The 22,873-nt window shown below is 41.2% G+C and overlaps 1 protein-coding gene across 9 annotated transcripts in view; it reads right to left on the minus strand.

Annotated features, from left to right (window-relative positions):
- The window catches only part of ZHX2 (zinc fingers and homeoboxes 2), a 220,918-nt gene extending 202,817 nt beyond the window's left edge, over positions 1–18,101 (minus strand). For 3 of the 9 annotated variants that reach the window (XM_074266317.1, XM_074266349.1, XM_074266325.1), the window contains exon 1: positions 17,615–17,701. The gene's annotated coding sequence lies outside the window, so the exon portion shown is untranslated. Of the gene's footprint in view, positions 1–16,648; positions 16,939–17,614; positions 17,799–18,080 lie in introns of those variants that run through there. The other 6 variants (XM_074266406.1, XM_074266259.1, XM_074266343.1 and 3 more) reach the window with 4 other exon arrangements.
- Between the last annotated feature and the right edge of the window lie 4,772 nt (positions 18,102–22,873).

Here is a 22,873-nt window from a genome sequence, read left to right on the forward strand (position 1 = left end):
TTACATGAATTAATGCTGATTGATGTGAGCAGAACCAGGAGAACATTGTACAGAGTCAGAAGATTATATGATGATCAACTGTGATGGACTTGGCTCTTCTCAACAATGTGGTGATTTAAGGCAATTCCAACAGACTCAGGACGGAAAATGCCAAATGCATCCAGAGAGAGAACTGTGGAGATTGAATATGAATTGAAGCATAGCATTTTTACCCTTTTTATTGGATTTTTCTTGCACAACATGAGAAATATAAAAATAAGTTTAAAAGAATGCACATATTTAACCTATATTAGATTGCTTGCTGTCTTGAAGAGGGGTAAGGTAAGGGAGAGAAGAAGAAAAGTTTGTAATACAAAGTCTTACAAACATGAATGTTGAAAACTATTGTTATATATGTTTGGAAAATAAAATACTATTGAGAAAAAAAAGTTTAATTTAATTTAATTTAAAAAAGAAACATTCTTGAAGTGCTTCCATCTATATTTCTCTAGAATTTTTACTTCTATAACTTCTACTCAGTCAGACTGAGACCTGTTGAAGACCTTAGCTTAAAAAAAACAAGGTTTCCCCTTTCATCCAGGGTTATCTCCAGTTGTCCTGTTCTATATGTGGCCACTGGACCCAGATGACTCTGGAGAGGAAAGTGAGGCAGTGACCTTGCAACAGCCCTCTCTCATTCAAATCCAATTCATGGTGTCACCTCCCTGAGGTCATGGTCCTCTTTGAGAATGAAGGACAAACAACTACTATTTCCTAAGCAGGGTCTTTTCCAGACCTCTGAAGTGATGCTACCTTCTTTGGGAATTTTTGCTCATTTTTAAGCACCAAAGCTTTCTGGACCCTCCCTACTTTTCTCTTAATAAATTCAATCAATTACTTAAACAGAATTATATAGCACTTTCTCCACAATTCTGAGGTTGATAATAACAATTACAATTTATGATTGCTTATATAGTGCTTTTAAGGTTTACAAAGAATTCTCTTCACAACAACACAGGGAGATAAGTAACAATAACTCACATTTTTAATGTTTCAAAGTGTCAGAGGATGTTAGAGCTACAAGGAACCTTAGTGGTTACTGGACACAAATCCTTCCTTATTATTGGATTTCCAAAGAGCTCATGATAGTGATGGCACTAAAAACTAAGATCTGGTACTCTTAAATACAATTCTCTATCCATTATCATGATATTGGGCAGGAGGGATAGGGAGATCTGAACCTACACAAGAAACTAGAGGTTGGGAAACTTTCCACTGGTGTGGATAAGCTAGTAGTCTGCACCATGTAATCTTAGAGAATTATCAGGGATCCTGAGACTTTGTGACTTGCCAGTGGTCACACAACTGATATGTGTCGGGGCAGGAACAACCAACACTTTATCCACACCATAATACGATAGCCTGAGAACTGGAGTGAACCTTCAGAAATCCTTACATTCTTGTTTTTTATGAATGAAGAAAATAAAGAAACAGCTTAAATTACGTATCCAGAAACACAGAACAAGATTGAACTAGTCTCCTAGACCAGGTCCCTCTATTGACTCTGCTATGCTTCCAAGGCTGGGTTATTGGAATATATAGTTCACCATTGGAATAAAGAATATTGGAATAGAGTTCAAATTTGGCCTTAGACACTTATTAGCTTGAGTGACTCCGGGGAAGCCACTTTATCCTGTTTTCCTCAGTTCCTCATCTGTAAAATGAGCTACAGAAGGAAACAGCAAGTTATTCCAGTATATTTGCCAAGAAAACCCCAAATAGAGTCACAAAAAAATCAAACATGACCAAAAAGACTGAGCACCATCAGCAACCAAAGTCTAGGACTCTGGGGAGGATATCAGATTATGACTACTTGTATTTCTTTGGACAAATCATTTAATCTGGACTCAGTCTCCTTATCTGTGAATTGAGGGAGCTGACTTAGAATAGTGCTGTCAAACTCAAATAGAAACAGATTCCCAAGCCACATAATGACTTAGAAAACCATGAATGAACACTGTCTATATTGTATATTTTTATATTTTATTTATATTATTACATAATATATATATATATATATTTATATTTTATTTTTACTTATTTTGTTAAATTACATTTTCATCTGGTTCAAGCAGCTCCCTGAAGTTTTGCAGACCCATGAATTTTGACACCTCTGGTCTTGATGGATTCTGAGATCCTCTCCAGCTTAAGTTCAATAAATTTGTGAAATACAAAATAAAATCCCTGTTCTTAAGGAACCTATGGCCTAGCTCAGTGGTTCTCAAGCTTAGAATCCATAACACATCCATGGAAAGATTTCAGGGTGTTCATGAGCTTGGATTGGAAAAAATTAGATCTTTATTTATACTGACCTCTAACTGAAATTTAGCATTTCCTTCCGTTATGAATGCAGGCAACAAACCACAGCAAGTATTAGCTTTCACCAGACTGCCAAAAGGGTCCATAACACACAAAAAAGATAAGACCCCCCCCCTCATATAGATAGGCAGCCACCGCACACAAGAAACACAACCATTAGTAAACAATAGAAAGCAGGGCGTCATCAAATGCCAAAATGGACCAGTAATACGCGTGGTGAGTATTAAGAGGTATGCCATATTGGGTCACTGTGATTGTGACTGTGTGTGCACCTCACAATGAGCTGAGGATAATGAGGACTGTAAGCACAGGGAGTCCAGAATGACTGTCAGTGAGCCTTTCATGGATAGAAGGTGTCAAGTAATTAAAAAGTGATAGCCCTCTGATCTTACATTAGAGGCCAGAGGGACAGGGCTGCCCCGGCCTCCATTACTCAAAGAAGTGGGTCAGTTCAGCCAACTGTTGGGAATTGAGGTGGCTTTTAGTAGCAAAGCACTCCCCAGCTAGCCTTTCTACCCCAAAAGTCCACTGAGGACAAGTGACCTTCAGGGGGCCCTGCCCCAGAGGTCCAGGAGTCTCTAAGCACGACACTGGAAAGGGGCCTTCTTTCAGCTACCTCTCAGTCTGCTCTGGCCTTCCTTCAAAATCTGGAACCAAGAGTAACTTATGCAGCCGGCAGAAAACTGCTGGGTCAGCCTCGGCCCAGCCTTGGAGTTTGCGGTCCCAGAGAAGTCACTGGGTAAATCAGTAACGGACTTTGGATATCAGCCCAGACCTCCTTAATCCCAGGGTACTGTTCTCACAACCAGCTGACTCTGCCAGCAAGAGTTCCCAGCCACGGAGTCCAAAATGCAGACTATGACCCTACTGTTGGGCAGCCAGCTCTCTGAAACGGAAGGCAAAGCCCCGAGACTGTGCAGAGAAGGCAGGGCAAGTTCTTCCCCCCGCTTTCCTGGACATGCTCTTGCTTGGACGCAGATAGGCAAGCCCATCTCCATTACTTAGGGCTAGAAGGAGAACAAGTTAATTAAAAGGCAAGACCACAAGACATGGTGGAGACTGTGAGTCTCTGAGACAAGCGGCTGCTCCTGCCAGAGGAGCTGATGGACTCTAAAAGCAGGAGATGTCCCCCCCCCATGGCAGGATGCCTGGGGCTCACAGGCACAGATGGCTGCTGATTCTGCCTCCTACCAAGTCCACCCAAGTCCAGGGGGAGCGCAGAAATGACTGCTGACATTCTGATAATGCTAGAAGGTTTCCCAGACCCTTTGCAAACATGTGCTCACTGGAGCCTCACACAGGTAAGTGCTGTAGTGTTATCTCCATGTAGAGACGTCAAGGACAGATTGGGCTGTGTCTGTGGATCTCATCCCTGTGAGTATCACAAGCAACATTCAAACGCAGGTCTCAACTTGGCTCAATTTCTATCATTCTTTCTACCATGCCCTTATCGGCTCAGAAAATATCCCCTCCCTATCCCACTGTATATGTGGAGGGGTCCATTAGTTTGGAACATTGCATATAAAGTCAAAATTTTTCCAATGTGTTACTGATTGATGTAGTTGGTTTTTCCCTTTTTTTCCTAAAAAAATTGTTCCATGAGTTAGCACTCTGAAAGGGGGGAAAAGATAGATGCAGAGAGAAATCTAGGCAATGTAAAAACAAAAGATATTAATAAAAATCAACTTTAAAAAGAGAAAGCAGATTTCTCTTTCAGGCATGTCAATTAATCAACAAATGGGTATTAAGCATCTACCTTGTCCAAGGTGCTGTTTTGGGTTTTATGGAGGAAAGGGATGAACTTGTGATGGGAAGTCCCAAATAAAGATATTCCAAATCAATATAGGTTGGCATAAAACTCAACAGAAACATGAGTCACTAAACTATACTTAAGGATCCCAACTGGCTGCATATTGGCTTAGAAAACCACAAGTTAATATTATCTATGTCCTAATTCAGTTTTAATTATTTTGCTGTCTCCCAATTCTTTTTTAATCCAGCTCAGGTTGCACCCTTTAAACATTTGGGGCCTAGAGAAGAAGGTAAGTGACTTGTTCATGCAAATAGGATGTACCAACTCTATAGCTAGTGTGCATCCTGGATTCTCTGTGGAAGGTACTTTAAAAACCAATCCCAATCATCAAAGAATCTAGAGAATGCATCAGTCAATCAATTGATTAACAAACATTTATTCTGTGCCAGGCACTGTGCTAAGTGCTAAGAATACAAAGAGAAAAATGAACCAGTCTCCCTTCTCAAAGAACACAAGGAACCTACCCAAGAAAAATTAAATATCAATGTAAAGTTGTAAAATAATCCATCATCTGCTGAGCAGGAGAGACACTAAGGGCCATATTGGACAAGAAGAATGGTGAAAGGACTGGAAATCAAGCCACGTGAAGATCAGCCAGAAAAACCAAAGCCAATGAACCTAGAGGAAAGCTTGGGTGAGATAGAACATTATAGCAACTTTCTAGTAGTTGAAGGGTTATTACAATGCAACTTGGGCTCAGTGGACAAAAAGCCCAGAGACAGGAAGACTCGACTCAAACATGTACTAGGTGGGTGGTCCTGGCCAAGTTACCTCCTCCTCTTTGCCTCAGTTTACTCATCTGTAAAATGAGCTGGAGAAGAAATGGCAAGTTATTCTAGTGTCTTTGCCAAGAAAACCCCCACTGGGGTCACAAGGAGGCAGATACAACTGAACAATAACATATATGGGTGAGGCTTGTTCTGCTTGTTGGTAGAAGGCAGAACTAAGTGACCAGTGGATGTTGGAGATTTAGACCCAATGTAAGAAAACCGTTAATCATTTAATTGAGTGAGTCAAGAGCATTTATTAATGACTTATTTTGTGCTGAAGCTACAAAGAAAAAAAATCAAGGTACCTGTCCTCGAGGAATATATTCTAATGGGAAAACTATGTAAATGATGAGTTATAGTCTAGATATATACAGAGTAGATGAATGGTCACCTTCCTGGGAAGGGAGTAGCAATGGGGGTGGGGGTGGAAAGCAGATGAAGGGAGAAGGGGTTGGAGAAGGCCTCCTTCAGAAAGTGGGATTTGATTTGAAAGAAGCCAGGAGGCTGATGGAAGGTTCTCTTTCTGGAATTCTGCATTCTGGACTTGGAAAAGACAATCAGTGAAAAGAATCATCCCATAATTTCATGTGCATTCATCTTTTCCCCCCTCCTATTCTACTGGTTTATAAAATATTTGTATTATTTAAGTTCAGAATAAAATAAAGTAAAATAAAAAACAAAGTACAACCTGCTACATTGGAAGGTAGCCAAGTAAAAGCTGATGAAAACTATCTAGGCAGACATCATGGAGGAGATCAATGTTTAGATATGTCTTGGATTGTGTTTTTGTTTCAATTGTGAGAAGAAATCACTTCCAATGTATATTTGAAAGACAGAGAGAGGTAATTTCACTAGGCTGGATGAGGAAAATTTCTTCAAGAAAGTATGGTATGAAAACCAAAGGGTAACTAGCTGAGTGGGGAAAAATTAACAGCCAATTTGGGAACGACCACCAGGTCAAGAAATTAGGCCTAGTACCCATTTTTTTCTGATTTTCTATACATACTATAAATCATATATAATGTGGCAGAAATCCTGAGAATTGTTGTGGCTAAAAAAATTATCACCAGCCAACCTGGGCCTTGACCTAGCAAAAGTAGGTCCTGGCAGTCACCACGATTTTAGGAAAGTCTTTTACATGGGGTAGAGTCTGCCAGAGTCAAGATTGGACAACTAAAGGAAGGAAGGAATTTTTAAAAAGGATGTATTTACTACGTTCAAAACCCTATGTTAGGCACTGAAGAACCTGTGGAGGAGCAAGACAGCCCCTGTTTTCAAGAAGCTCATATTTTAATGGGAAAGACAACACATGTAGGAGTGTTCAGCTATAACCCAAATGGAAAGGTCCCATGGTCCTTTGGGTGAAGCGAGAAAGGAGGTGCATCTTTTTACATACTGTTTTATTGATAAAATCATATCTGTTTCTGGTGTTAACAGTGTTATAATAAGGCACCAGAAAAGAACAAAAAGGGAACAAAAGCTATAGACCAACCAACAAGCTTATACTATGCACACTTATGTGTGGACCTGAGGGCAGGAAATTCTGCTTGCAAAAGGGTTTTAATCGACCTACTACTACTAGGACTACACTAAAGCCTTTTTCTGGTGTCTCAGCAAGGTATGGAGGTACTAACCCTAATTCCTCCACCCCCAGCTTCTTTTCAAAGAAATTTAGGAATATATTTTAACATCTCCTTCATTTCTGCACATATCCCCATCACCAAACCAATGAGCCATTCCACATAACCCTACCTGCACTACAAAAAATATATATTAAGAGAAAGAATGGGGGGAGTACTTCAACAAAGCAACCAACACAGCAATCTTAAAAGAGAGGCAGGGAAGTGCACAGAGTGCTGGACACTTAGGAGTCAAAGAGAGCAAGGTTCAAATGTACCCTGACATATAGGCAGTCAAGGTTAAGAAGTTAAAAAAAAAAAAAAAAAAGGGATTAGTTCAGCAGTCAGGAAGACCTAGTTCAAATCTGGCTGAATGACTCGGGGTAAATCACCTCACTACTCCTTGCCTCAGTTCTCCCAATTATAAAATGGGAATCATAACAGCTTTGACCTCCCAGGATTCTTGTGAGGGATCAAATATGTAAAGGGTTTAGCAAAGTGCCTGGGGCATAAAGTAGGAGTTTAATAAGTGCTTCTTCCTTTCCCTCACCAGTAGGTTAGCTTTAAGGGTTTTTTGACCACAGCAACTTATAAAACAAATGAAAGATGTGTAGTAATTTGCATCAATGGAGGGAAGTGCCTAGATCAATGAAATCACACCTTTCTAGAAAGTAACCAAATAAATCAAACCGAGTCTAACTTCAATTTCAACTTGGTACTTGGTTTCCTGAATTTATAACTTCAGTCCATGGACAATCAAGTCCAATATATTGCAAGTGGATGAGCAAACTGAGGTCCAGAAAAGTTAAGTAGTCTTCCCAACATCATATGGGTAGGATTCAAATCTCAGCTCCTTAACTACTAAAGTGCTCTTTATACTGTATCACAATTGCCTCCTGATGTTTACTTGTCAGAAATGCTCGACCCTAGATTCTTATTCAAGTTGAGTGTTAGATCAAAGCTTCTTAGACTGTGGGTTGTATAACTTAATGTGAGAGTTGAGTGATTATGATTTATCATCAGTAAATATTTAATTTGTATACCTATTTTATATACTTATATACCCAGAGTTATGGAAAAAACATTTCTCACTTGAAAACAGATTGGGAATAGAAAAAGCTTAAGGAATCCTGTTCTACATGACCCCTGAGGATCCTTTCAGTTCCAGAATTGGAGCTTCTATGATCATACCTGTCTCCTGGTCTAACTATACTATCTACAAATAGTCCCAAAGAGCAAATTTCAAAACCAAAGGAAAAAATGAAAATGACTTGAAAGTTCCTTCCTTTCCCACCCCCTTTACTGCCCTTTGCCCTAGTGTGCCCTGAATAGTCCCATGGGTACTCCCAGAATTCAAACTGGGGCCAGGTGTGAACATGATGTTCTGTTGTTTAGCCAGTTTTAGCACTGTTCACATATACAGCATGAAGGGAATATTTACTGAAAAGAATTCTACATACCATTTAACTAAATGGCTCTATAGCTGGGAGATCTATAGACTGGAAGCATTATGACTCAAGGACTCTCAATTATAGTGATCTTATTTTATTGTATAAAAACACCAACAGAGCTGGCCATTCTCCCTCCCTCCTCCACAACTTAGCCAACTTCAGGTGTTTCTACTAGTGCAGTTCTCAGGATTCTGGAGATAGCTTCAAAATAGAGAAGCAAGAAAAAAGTTAAATGTCACCCTAGGAAACTATCTACTTAGAAACAACATTGTGTCATGTGAAGAGTGCTAGATTTTAAGTCAAAGGATCTGAATTCAAATTCCAAGTCTTCCATTTACTTTGGACAAGTCATTGAAATCAAAGCTTCTTAAACTGTGGGTGACCCTATAAAGGATTGCAAAACTGAAAGTGGAGGTTGTGAAAAATTTGGCAACAGCAAAAAGGTATCAAATATTCTGCCAAGATTTAATCTTTATGTAAAAATAAACAAGCACATCCATCTCATTAATATGCAAATTCCCTTTCCTTTTAATAAATGTTAAAATTATATGTGTAGCAAAAAGTTATTTTAAAATAAATTTCCTTATAATTGATTTTCAGTAAATGTTTGATTTGCATACCTATTTTCTATATCTATATACTCAGGGTGGCTTAACAGTTTCTTGGATAAAAAGGGGTCACAAGTGGAAAAGTTTAAGAAGCCCTTTTTAAAATAATATAAGCTAGCACTTTCTTAGGGTTTCAAGGTTTGCAAAATGCTTTAAAAATTATCTCATTTTATCTTTATGACATCCTCTGGCAGGTATTTACTATAACAATAACTAATATTTATAGAGCCTTTACTGTGTGCCAGACATTGTTAAATGCTTTACAATCATTATTTCATTTGTTCCTTACAACAAGTCTGTATGATAGGTGCTTTATTATGCTCATTTAACAAGTGAGGAAACCAGGGCAGGCAGCAGTTTACAAGCCCTTGATGTAGAATTTGAAATCAGGTCTTCTGGACTTCAGGCCCAAACATCTATCTGCCTGAGTCATTAAGAAATCTATTCCTCTTCCCTCATCTATAACATGAGAGGTTGGAATAGGTAGCTTTCTAAGTTCCATTCTAGCTAATCTATGATCCTCTAATATCATAGATATTTAAATATTTAATATTTAAATTTAAGCTTAGGACTCAACAGGAAGGAACTTTATAGAGTTTATCTCAAACCATTTTACAGAAAAAGAAACAGAGGCCCAGGGAAGGTAAGTGATTTTTACTTTCCCAAGTCACATAGCTACATAAGGAGCAAAGGATTCAAACTCTTGATTCAATATTCTTTCCTCTGCCCCACTGGCCTATTAGACTTGTATCCAAGGCCATGGGCAAGGCTTCTTTAAAAGTATGTTTTTAAAAGCTTTGCTTCTTTCTAATCCATTTCTCTTAGGTTATAATGGGAATGTTAGGTTGGAGAGAATGCTGAATGTACAACAGGAAAGCAGGGTCTCTATGGCCCCCATAATATGGATGGGGGAGCCAGGCTGTAACAAGAGAGACTATGAGTAGGTAACATCCATGGTGGGCAGAGGAGAAAATGTCAGTGAGATACAGGGGCATTTTTTCTTTAACCTCTGAAACACTGATCTGAACAAACTCCTGTCTTCAATACAATATTATACATTACATATTTGTTTGTATGATAAATATAAAGATCTACCAAAATAGGTTTCTCCAACCATTGCCAAGTCCAGAGTTATACTAGTACGCCAAGGACCTGAACTTCAGTGTTCAATGGTAATTCCCCTGACCCTTACAGCCTTATCCCATCACTAGAGCCATAACTAATGTGGGGCAAATGGTGCTTTGACCAGAGAACGGACATGAGGTGATGAGGTATGTCCTCTCCCCAGTCCTGTCGATGTTATTACAGTCACATAAATGTCCCAACCTGCCACTGTCAGAATCTAATCACTACAGAAGCCTTCTCATGGGGATCTACTTTCTTTTCCAACCTCCGCAGGAATAAGGCCCAAATTCTTTGAAGAACAATTTGATATTACATCCAACTATATTTGCCCTAGGTACTTCTAATACTAGTTCTGAATTTGCTGCCTGCGATAACCTACCTCCTCACCAAAGTTTCCTTTCCCCTACAGGTTCCCTACCTGAAGTCAGGAATACTCATCTTCCTGAATTCAAATCTGACCTCAGACTCTTACTAGCTTTGTGATCCTTGACAAGTCGCTTAACCCTGTTTGCCTCAGTTTCCTCATCTTTAAAACGAGTTGAAGAAAGAAATGGCAAACTACCAAGAAGTCAATTATTTATTATTATATGTCGCCAATTGGTAGTATGTAGTAGGCACTTTACAAATGCTGTTTGTTCTCTGACTGCTCAGTGTTATATCTCTATGTGTCTTATCCTCCTATGCTAGAAATTCTGGGAGGGATGGGACTAAGCCTTGTCTAAACCTTGTGTCCTGGCATTTATCCCAAATGCTTTGCATTGAGTAGATATTTACCTGATAAATAATTTACTGAAATTAATTATTTTTGTACCCCATGATCTGAGTCATCCACAGATTGTTAGAGCTAGAAAACACTTTCAAAATTAGCTAGTCCACCACTTTCATTTTACAGATAAGAAACCTGAGAACCAAAGAAGTAAAATCTACTGGGCTAGTAATGATTTTATTTCTCAACACTGGCATGGGCATAAGGATACTCCTGAAATATCCTCCTTCCTCTTCTTTAACTTCTAGAATCCTCCTATTCCATAAGACTCAATTCAGGTGTTATTCCAGCTTCCTCCCTCATCTAACTTCTCCTTCCATCTTACTGTGTTTTTTTCTTCCTCAAATTACTTTTATAACCAAAAATTTAAAAAAAAATTACTACCCCAAATTAGCATTAAAGTTCTGTGTGTCTGTGTTTTATTCCCAACCTAAACAGAAAGTGAATTCCTTAAGGGAAGGATCCAGGGCTTTTGTTGTTGTTTTCTGACTGTGTAACCCTAGCACCCAGAACAGTGCTTTGCACACTTAGGCACTGAACAAATAAATCTTTGTTGAATGGAACTGAAATGACTTGTACAAGGTCAAGTTGATTGGTTGTTCTTTGCTTTAGGAGAGGACCAAAATGACATCACTGCATTGGGGGTCAGGGTCCACTGTGTCTGACTGTGGCTGGTCACACCAGTTGGAGTTTGGAAGGCTCTACCACAGGTCAAGTACAAATAGCCTATATGAACATTCTGAGTGAACTAAGGTCAAGTAGGAAGTTGGTAGAAGAACCAGGGTCAAACTGAGACCCATTAAAGACTTTAGCTTAAAAAGGCCATGGTCGCCCACTGCTTCCAGGACTATCTCCGGTCATTCTGATCTATATCTGGACACTGGACTCTGATGGATCTGGAGGGGAAAATGAGGCAAGTGACTTTGTACAGCCCTCCTTCACTTAAATCCAATTTACCTAGTTGTCATAGCATTACCTCTCCCTGATGTGATGGTCTTCTTCGAGAAGGAAGGACAAATTACAACAGAGCTAGAAAGGATTGCATAAGACAGCTAGTCAATTCACCTTTTCTCCTGGACATTTCTTAGATAAAAACAAAAGAATATAGGCCTTTCTAATAAAACGTGTCACCTTGGGCAAGTAACAAGCGTCTCAATTTCCTCTTTTATAAAATGACAGGTTTGAACTAGGTAGCTTCTAAGAATACTTAAAAATCTATGATCTCATGATTCCCAGATTTCCTACTCCTATTTATCCATCTGCTTTCAAGTTGGAAATACTGTGCCTCTATTTCAAATCTACTCTGGAAAAGTGTGTTGTTGTTGAGAAAGGGAGAAAAAAATTAAAAGTTTGCATTTCTTTTCTCTGGTAAAAAAAAAAAAAAGACACCCCCCCCCCCAAAGTGGATCACTTTCACTAACCAACAAAAGTCCACAATTTTGGCAGGTGGTAACTATGCCCACAAATAACAGGATTCTGTTTGACTGAGGAGAAGGTTCAGAGTTCAGACCACAGCCCAAAAAGATGAATCTTTCCCCCATTTGACACAGAAGCATGTCTTTGGTTTGGCTCTTGCTGGTTCAGACAGATTGATTATTCTCTCTTACTCCAGACCAAACCCACCCACTTAAGAGAGACCTCCAATCCTATCCAAGAGACAACACTGCAGGGTGAAAGCTTGCTGGTATCACTGTTGCAGAGTAAGAGCTGACATTCATATGGTGCTTTATGCATATTATCTCATTTGATCTTCAGAGCACTATGAAGTAGGTACTATTACCTCATTTTACAGATGAAGAAACTGAACTTCATAGAGGCCCACAAGTAATTCTATTATGAAACACTAGAAGCAGGGGATACTAACGACCATATTATATTGTTTCATATTGCGCCCTCTTATATCAATGGAGTGAGCATCCCTTTCATTACTGATTTTTGCTATGTATTGTAAAGAATGGCACACAATGCAACAAAGTTTAATCAGTGCAAAGGATTTTTAAATACAAATAAAAGTGAGGAGGAAGGACAGATCAAAAGTGGCCTTGACAGCTAAACTGAAGGATAACAAAGCAAGGGGCGGGGGGAGGGAAACTGTTTGCAAAATAATCTTTCAGGTCATCCACATGCTAAATTCCCTTGTACACCGAATAAGAGCATCCCTGGCTTTAGGAGAAATGTAATGTTTTAGGAAAGCTCTTTCAGGAAGCTCTTACAGTGACTAGAAGTGGATAGGGGACTGTCTTTGAAAGCAGAATGTCCTGTTTCTAAGTCCACCAAGAGAAAAATACTAGGCTGATGACTATAGCTAAGTCACTTAACCAATCAGTGCCTCCATAAAACTGTTAAGATTGAGCCGCTGATCTGTATAGGTAAAAGAAGTTTTCTTCACCAGTGAAATCACATCTGGATCCCTTCCTCCTCAAGGACCTTTCAGTGTTCTTTCCACCTTGAGCTTTTAAGGAAAATGACTAATCCGGCCTTTTAAGGTGCAACACCATAAGCATGAGCACTGGGAAAAAAATCTGTTCGAATCATAATATCCATAATATCACACTTGTTCAAAAGTGGGGTGGTTGGGAGAGAAAGAATAACTGGACATCCTCAAAAAGAGTGGCCTTCCTGGGTTTTCCCATGACACAGCACATAGAAGGTCTCCTTAACGATAAATCAATGCCTCATGTTTATTTATTTTGATCCTTTGTTCTTGACTCAAAGAAACTGGCTTAGATTTCACACATCCAAAAAGTAGAGTAAGTAGCACAGTACAAATCCATGATAGAAAGAAATTTACATATAGAATGTGAGGGCTAGAAGGAGCCTAGTCTGACATCTCCCCTCCATTCTTCTCCCAGCTAATAAGGTTCAATGATGGGAACTGATTTGTCCAAACAGAGGAAGGTCAAAACCTTTTCTGGGAGGTAAAGTAATTGAAAGCTATAGATTGCCAGAGTGAAAGATCCTCAAACACCATCTAAGTCAGACATTCTTAACTTGAGGTCCAGAATTTGTATTTTTAAAATACTCTGATCATTGTTTTGGTTTCTTTATAATCCTAAGTATTTTATTTTATGCATTTAAAATCATTCTGAGATGGGATCTACAGCCTGGTAAAGACCTCAAATGGGTCTTTGAAACAAAAAGTTACCCCACTCATCCTTTAGCTTCACTTAAGAGCTGAAGAAGCTTGCTAAGGGTCACACAGCAAGTCTGGGGGCAGAACCACTACTAGAATGTGGGCCTCCCAGCAGTTCACCCCATTCTCCTTCCATCACATTATGCTGCCAGACACTTTCTAGCGTGTTCAGCTCCACCAGCACTATTGTCAGAGACAGCAGATTGTTACCAACTGTTAAAGCCTGACTAATACCAAGCATAAAATACTTGATGCAACTCATTCTAAAAAAGGAATCATTCCAATACCGAGCCTCCATCCTCTACTGTCTTTTCTTTGGTTCAAGGTACCATAGCTTGGATTTATCCAAAATCCACTTGCGGAATAAACAGGGCTGGACCAGTATAAAGAGCTAGCATTTGCATAGTGATTTAAGGTTTACAAAGAGCTCTACTCCCTTAAGTAGGCTGGGGGAATTCTTGGGATGTCCAGCTACTGGATAGAGTTCCCCCCCCCCCCTGGTGGGGGGGAAGGGAAGGGGTAGTTAAATATAAGCTATTGCTCTCTTCCAATAATTAGAACTGAAAAAAAAGTGGGATAGTCTATCTCAGACATAAGGTGTTCCCACCACTGAGATTCTTTAACTAGAAATTGAATTGGCCACTTATTGGGGATATGTAGAGGGAATTCCTATGTTCTTAAGGTTTGACCTTGATGGTCCCAGAAGTTCATTTTAACTCCAAAGTTTTGTGACTCTCCTTCTAGATGTCTACTTTCTAATGCTTCCCAGTTTTCAAGATACAGAACCATCAATAAATGCATCAGCAGGAAGAGTTATAGAGGAAACTGGGAGGGTCGGAACCTCTAAGGCAGGGGTTCTCAAAGTATGGCCCGAGGGCCAGATGCGGCCAGCCGAGTTATGGCAAATGGGCTGAGGGGCAGAGACAGAGTGTGAGCTTTTGTTTTTACTATAGTCCAGCCCTCCAACAGTCTGAGGGACGGTGAACGGCCCCTATTTAAAAAGTTTGAGGACCACTGCTCTAAAGCATGAAGGTGTTGGGGGGGGAAGTGGAAGGAGGGGCTGAGGAGCTGAACCAGCAGCTTGCTCACAAGTCAAGGGGCAAATATGATACAATAAAAAGACATGGGACACTGGAGTGGGCAGGTCTGTTAATTCTGACACATACTACAACCCTGACCTTGGGCACGTACCCTCTTAGGGCCTCAGTTTCCTTATTTGTAAAAAAGGAGTGGTAGACTAAATGACCTTTGAGATTCCTTCCAGCCCAATGTTTGTGATCTTCAGAAAAAAGAACAGATATATATCTCCTCTTATCATCTATCTGGGGACACAAAGTCAGAATAGAAACATCTCCTGCCTTCAAGAAGTTTGTATTCCATTAGGGGAAAAACATGTAATAAAAGGAGTTATTAATAATTCACACATATTGTGCTTCAAGATTTACAAAAGACTTTGTGTTCACTTTCTCACTGGGTATTATCCCCATTTTACAGATTAAGGGGAAGGATGGCTAAGTGAATTGCCTAGGAAACCACAGCTCATAAGTCTCTGAAGCTTGGACTTCAAATTCACCATTAGGCCTCAATACAAAGTTTTGGGGTCCAGAGGAGTGAAAAGAGATACTGCAAGTAGAGAAAAGAACTTTGAAATGTTTGGCAAAAAATATATCATAAACTCTTTATTAATGTAAAGCAAATAAATTTCCTTTGGGCAAATAAAGATGTGTTTGAGTTTATATTTTGAGGGAGGACTAATGTTTCTGATTAACAATAAAACTGACCTCCTGAAGTAGTCTCCCATAGAGAAATCACTACAGGTAGAAGCACAGCTGATGTTACATCTGGCCAGATGCAAAAAGCAAGAATATTCTTGCAGACAGACCACAAGTCCAGCTAGAGGGTGGATTTCAATTGTTTTTTTTTTTTGTTCGTTTGTTTGTTTTTCCAGCCCTCTAATGTGATGTGCACACCTGTATCCATTTATTACATATATTTTGTCACATAAATCAATTCTTTATGCCAGTTCTATTCAACCACATGCAGTTTGTTAGATCTATTTTCAATATTAAATGTGCCACTTTGCAACTTATTTATTGCAACTGGTTGTCTCCAGTGCTTTGTGACATTACTGCCCCAAGACAAGGCTGCTCAAAATGATTTCCTTTATCAATATAAAGTCACTTTCTGGCTGGAATCAAAGCAGAGATTTTCCCCTCTGCCATCCCACACACATTTCAGTGCTGAGGGGAGGCTCACTCAGGCACTTTATCTACAAGATGCTCAGGAGCTAGCTACCTTGGGGACCGGGTAAGAACAGCAAAGCAGAGGCCGGCACAGTGACCTCTGGGCCTGAGAAGCTCTGGTGAGACTCTCGGGATCCAAACCTGGCCCTCGACACTCAGCTAGATGCTTTCGTCCCCTCCCCCCCATCCCCACCTCCTCCACAACCAGCACAAAGTACTTTTCTACAAAAGGGACCAGTCAGGAGAGAGCGGAGAGCCAAGACCCCCACCCCGCTTTGAAGTCAATCAAACCAGCAAATCACAACTTTCCCTCCTGAGAACCAAGTTTTCTTCCCCGCCTGGAAAACAAGCCTTCTCTCTCCAGACTTCAGTCACTGACAATTAAAGGCACAGCAAAGGAGAAAAAAATAAAATAAACCCAAGGGGTGGGGTGGGGTGGGGGATACATGTGATATTTGTTGTTCAAAACTTTCCGCTCGCTAGAAGGGGAGGTTTGTCAAGCTGAGAGAATAGCAACTCTGCAGAAAGCAGCAAAGGAGTTACCAACAGCAACTTGGGTTACCTTTTGTGGGGGGAGGGAGCACTTTTTAAAGGTGGGGGGACATAAGGAGGGGGATTATTAAGGGGGGGTGGAGAAGAAACAAGAGCCGGTGCCAGAGAAGGGAAGGGTTGCTCCCGCCCCCACCCGCAGCCCTTTACTACTCCACACGCATCTCTCTCCAGTGTGCCACCTGAGTCAGGAACAGTGACAGGGTAACTGACCATGTATCTGTTGCTGTGGCTTCCTCTGTCTCTTTCTCCCATCTCCCTGCTGCAACGACCTATAGCGTCATGCATGGTCCTTGCCACCACATTACGACAAATCGTCACAGGGAAGGGGAAACTCACACACACACACACCCGCGCGCGCACACACACACACACACACAAGCATGCAACCTATTTAACTATTAAAAACACCCCAGACACACACACACACACACACACACACACACACACACAGACACAGGAGAAGGGGTCAAGTCTCCGACTAGCCTCGCTCGCTGCACAAAAGACCTGCGGTTTCCCTCGGACTCCAGAGGGGGAGGGGCGGGGGTGGGGGTGGAGAGACGGCCGCGGCAGGAATGAATAAATAAATAAATAAATAAATAAAGCCAGCAAGAGTCGCGTCTACGTAACGCCCTGTCGAAAGCGGACGCCATATTTTTTTGTGGCTTATGTCGACATAGGGAAACGTAGACATGATTTTTTTTCTGCCCCCCCTCCCTTCCTCCTCCTCCTTTTTCCCCCCCATTACTCAAAACTTGTCGTCAAGATTTGGAGAAAAGAAAAGAAAAATGAGTGTCCACTTCGCCCCCCACTAGTTCTTGCTCTTAAAAATAATAATAATAAAAATGAAACAGCCAAACCCTCCTCTTCCTTCTCCCCCCTCCCCCCTTTTCAAAAAGCCGGCCAAGTCCCATTAACAAAACATTTTAAGGAGCTGCTACTGCCGCCGCCGCCGGTGGGAAAGTTAGGTCGGAGTCGCCGGCGATCGGAGGTGCTCCCGGTGCAGCGAGCAGTTAGAAGTGTGCGAGATTTCAGCGCCGGGGACGATAGGAAGAAGGAGGAGGAGGAGGAGGAGGAGGAGGAGGAAGAGGAGGAGGAAGAAGGAGGAGGAGGGAGAGGGAGGGGGAGGGGGGCGCCGCTCGGCCGCCGCGAGGGGAAGCGAGGGGGGAAGTTTCTTACCTTGCACCGGGGCTTTGGAACGCCGAGACACGGGTTTGGAAAGCGGAGACACTGCGCGAACGTTCCAAAATGGAACTCTGGCTGTTTTCTACACCCCCCCCCCCCCAATCACCACCAGCACCACCACCACCAGCACCACCACCAGCCACCCCCCTCCACACACACACTCTCTCACACACCCACCGGTCCCCCGACTCCACACCGTGGAATCGGATCCGATTCTGTGGCTTAAAACGATACTAATTAATAAGAATACCCTCAACGGAAAGACGGTGGCAACCCCCCCCCCCTCAAAAAAAAAAGGGAAAAAAAAAGGGGGATAAAAAAAATCCCTCGATCAGTGGGGAATCTACGCCAAAACCCACATGATCTCTAACGTCAGCATGCGTATTTGCATACGATACCACCACCAGCTCTTCCACCCGGGTCTCGTATTGCGCGGAAAGTTGCAAACTGAAATTCTTACCCCTCCAGAGACGCTTCGCAAACATTTTTTTTTAAAACAGGGAAAGAAATACCCCTTAAACACACGCTGTTTATTTGCAATTAGAGGGAGAGGTGGTGTGAAGGGAGGGGAGGAGGAGGGAAATTAACTTAAAAGTGTGATCTCGGTAACGGACCCGGTGGAATTTCTGCGAGAAGTGTGGAGCGAGATCATTGAATATTAAGTAGAGCTCCGGCGGCGGGGCATCCCCGCGGGCGGCGGGCGGCGGGCGTTTCGGAGGGCGAAGCCCCTTTTCCTCGGGAAAAGTTCAAGGTGTCACTGAGGAGCTCGGCAAACTGTTGATCCTGACCACGTGGAGGAGAGATAGAGGGACGGGTGAGAAGGAGGGAAGAGGCAGCGCCGAGCTGCGGGGAGGATGCAGCTCCTGGAGCGGCCGCTGTCGCCGCCTCCCGAGCTTCCCTGCGGGACCGGGAGCGCCGCGGAGCCCGAGCGGGCGGAGGGGACCCGGCTACATCCGGCTGCCGTGCCGGGCTCCTCTGCCTGGGGCCGCGGCTAGGAAGGAGGGAAAGGGAAAAAACCACGGGCGAGACTTTTCACGTTCGCAACTGTTGACGGGGGCTGAGGGAGAGGGAGGGGAGGCTGGGAGCCCGCTTACATAACTACCCTTCAAAATCAGGTCACGCCAACCGGGCGTTAGCGGGGCTTCCCTCCCCCCGCGCCCCCGCGCCGGGGCCTCGGGCTGCCACTTTAAAAAATGGGACTTGTGCTCCTTATCCGGCCCCGGGCAGTGCCCGCGGAGGCGCTTGTGTGCGAGAGAGGGACGTGGGGCGGAGCACCTCTGACAGAAACTTTGGCGCAGGAGCCCCCATCTCCGAATAAGGAGTGTCTCCTCACTGGCCGCCCGGCTGGCGGCCCCAAAAAGCGGGCATCCTCTCTACAGCTCCGGCTAGTGTCGGGTCCCGCTCCGGACTGAGCCGCGGCGTCCCGCCGAGAGCAGCCTTTCAAATTCCCTCCCGGGCACAGCGGGTGGTTTCCAGAATATTCCGGGGAGGGGGCGGGGCGGCATTTTCCAAGGACAAACGGAGGAAAGGATAAAAATTCAAACTCGAGCACCTGGTTCCTGGATGCGTGTAGGGATGAGGGAATGCATGCGTGACTTCTAGAAGCTTAGAAACAGTCAACTTCTCTACACGTAATTAATGACTTCGAATCCACAAAACTTGTAACACGCATCTGGAGGTGCACTCTCCTTTCACTCCCCTTGCACCAGCAGGCTCGAGAGCAGAGCTTTCCAACTTCTTCTTCTTCTTCTTTTTTTTTTTTTTTATTGGTGTTATAAACTTCATTGACAATCGGGCAAAACCTATGGATGCTATTCTTAAAAGCATAAAATAAAATACGGAACATCACAAAAGAAACTAGGATCCTGAAATGCAGTCATCAAAACATTGAAAAAGCAAGTTTGATAACACATTTAACATGTATGGGACTGCCTGCCATCTAGGGGAGGGGATGGAGGGAAGGAGGGGAAAATTCGGGATAATGTAAAAAATTACCCATGCACATGTACTGTCAAAAAAAGAGTTATAACTATATCATTAATTTTAAAAATAAAGTATATAAAAATTAAAAAAAAAAAAAGAGGTAAGTTTGATAACACATTTAACATGCCTGTCATCTAGGGGAGGGGGTGGAGGGAAGGAGGGGAAAATTTGGGATAATGTTGTAAAAAATTTACCCATGCACATGTACTGTCAAAAAAAAAGTTATAATAAAAAAATAAAGTATATTAAAAATTAAAAAAAGAAAAAGCAAGTTTGGGAAGACTTCAGGTTTAGAGCTACTCCAAATGGGATGGTCAAATAAATAAAAATCTTTAGGGATTAACAGACGTGAAGCTCTCCTTTTGCAGATCAGGAAAACAGGCCCAGTTGAGGAAATAATTTATCTGGTATCACACAGCAAGGAACAAAATTAGGATCTGAAGTTACATTCAGATCGTGGGCACATTGACAGATGAGATAGTAGTGATTTTAAGTAAAGGAAGCATAATCGATAATAACTCCCATTTATGTAGTTGCACAAATTGTACAAGTACAGAAAACATTCACATTACAGTATCTTATTCTAGCTTCACAAACAGTCTTTGAGCTAGGCAGTGGATATTTTATAGCCATTTTACATATAACCAACCTAAGGCCACAGAGAAAACAATGATGCTCGCAACCAATATCTACAGTTAGAAGTTGAAGATTGATTGAATTTGGGTATCCTAAATCCAAGTTCAATGTTATTTTCATCAAAAGAACTAAACTCAGTCCCATTGTCCATAGGGAACCTGAACAGTAATTGAATAGTCTCCTTGTCACCCCTAGTCTGGGGCATTCAAACAAATGTTAGCTGGGAGAGTGGGGGGGGGGGAAGGAGCTAAGGGAGGAAATGTGATTAGTAAACTGAGTGCTATGGTTCTGTTATTAGTTCTGGCTTTGTTATTAGGCAGCTGGGTGGCCTTGCCCAAATCAATTAACCTCCCTGAACCTCAATTCTCTCATCTGTAAAATGAGAGGTTTGAATCAAAGGATCTTAAACTCTAGATCTTCTCAATTTTGAAGTATAAACCATTCTTATTACCAAAATGTAGGAAATCAGTTTGCAAGGGACAGCTCGATGGTCCAGGAGTGGAGAGATCCGGGCTATAGTCCCAGATATTAGCTATGTGGTGCTGCAGCAGAGCCATTTTATAAAATTTTAAATTTTATATTTATATCATAAACATATTATTATATAATGTATTATAAATTATATTATGAATAAAATATTATAAAATTTATAAAAGTCATTTATAAAATGAGGGTAGTACTACTTACCTCACATATTAGGAGAATGAAATGAGGAAGCATCTTTAGATTTTAACATTTAAGTATGACATTTTAATGATAAATTTTCCCTAATATCAGCATATTTTCAGACATGTTGAGAGCATCACCATCTTCCCCGGCACTCAGACCTTTGACTCTCCTCTCACTACTTTCTGTATCCATTCTTGTTGATTCTGCCTCCTCAACATCTCTCTTATCCATCCTCTTCAACCCATTCAGATAGCACAATCTTCGATCAGACCCTCATCTAAATGACTGTAATAGATTTCTGCCTTGTGTCTTTCTCTTCTCCCCTTCATCCCCCACACCTTTTAGAAAAGAATCATCCTTAGAAAGAGGTCAACCAGATTACTCCCTCACTCAAAAGCGTTCAGTGGTTTCTTTTTGTCTCCTCTCAACTAAAAATGTTCTCAGCATGAATAAAGTTTCATAGGGCACTTTGTATCTCTCCTTGGAACCAATATTAATCTATTTTGTATCATATTTATCTATATACATATCTATATTTTCAAAGTCTAGGCTCTTGAGGTCAGACACTGAATAAAATTTCCTCTTCATCTCCCCAGTGTCTAGCTCATAAACTCTTAATATTTATCAAATGTTGAATGATCCAAAACATTCTTTCTGGCCTCTTTTTTTCCCCCTTCTAGCTCTGTTAAGCAATTTGTTAAACAAAATCCTAGATATGAAAAAAAAAAGGTAAACATAAAATATGGTTCCAGGTAAGGAAGAAATTTCTTAACTATCAGAAATGTCCACAACTGGAATGGACTCTCTCTTAGGAAGTAGTGGGGTTCTTTCTCATTGAAGGTTTTGAGGGTGGAAGCTAAATAGTCTTTTGTCTTGTAAAGAGTTTCTGTTCTGGTGGGGGGTAAATCTAGATGACCTCTTAGTTACCTTCCAATTCTAAGATTCTAAGATTGCCCTCCCAGTCTCAAAGCCCTCACTACTTCAAATCCCTCTTCAAGCAGTCATAAAACTGCCCATTGTCACATCCTTGATCCTCAGCTTTGAGGAGCTCTCTATTACTTCCAGGACCAAATATGAACTCCTTTGTTTGGCATTTAATACTCTTAACAACCTGGCCCCAAATTGTTTTTCAAGCCCTGTTATCCGTTATTTTTCATTACATACTCTTGTCTCCCAAACTGTATTATAAAAGGCCTAGTCAAGATAACCTGGTTCTGCCACTTATTAGCTATGTAGCCATATAAACATGAGCTCTCATCATCAATAATAACTCGTATCCATAAAGTGTTTTAAAGTGTTCAAAACACTTAAAGCCTCACAAGAATCCTGAGGCATAAATAGTGGAAATATTATTAACATTAACTTTTAAAAAATGAAAAAACTGAGACAAAGAAGTTAAGGGTCATCCAGTTAGAAAGTTACTAAGAAAGGATTTGAGTTTAGTTCTTCTGACTTTAATATCATTGCTGTTTTCCCTTATACCAGTGGTTCTCAAAGTGTAGACTCTGAGGCTTTTTTCAGGGAGTCCTTGAAGTTAAAACTATTTCCACAACAATATTAAAATATTTTATTATCAATATGATAAATACTGATAGTTATAACTACATAAACAAAAACTCTTTGAGAGGGGTCTCAATAATCTTAAGACTGGAAAGAGGTCCTGAGATCAAAAAGAACCACTGTACTACGCTGGTACTGTCTCCCTCTCTAGCTATTAGTGATATACTGTGGAAGAATGTCCAGTGGGGAAGCTAGTTGGGTGGGTAGTTAGAGTACCTGATGGTACTCTCTCTATATAAAAGATATCTTAGTTCTTTTCAAAGAAATCATTTAAAATATTGGTATCATGCATAGAGCTACTGAAAATACTGATTGTCATCAGATTTTTAAAAATGTGTTCCAAAAATATTTATTGAGCATTGTCCTCATGTTCAGAGATATGTTGGGGATACAAGGGACACTAAA

This window comes from Sminthopsis crassicaudata, chromosome 1 (genome assembly GCF_048593235.1).
Source record: "Sminthopsis crassicaudata isolate SCR6 chromosome 1, ASM4859323v1, whole genome shotgun sequence".
NCBI lineage: Eukaryota > Metazoa > Chordata > Mammalia > Dasyuromorphia > Dasyuridae > Sminthopsis > Sminthopsis crassicaudata.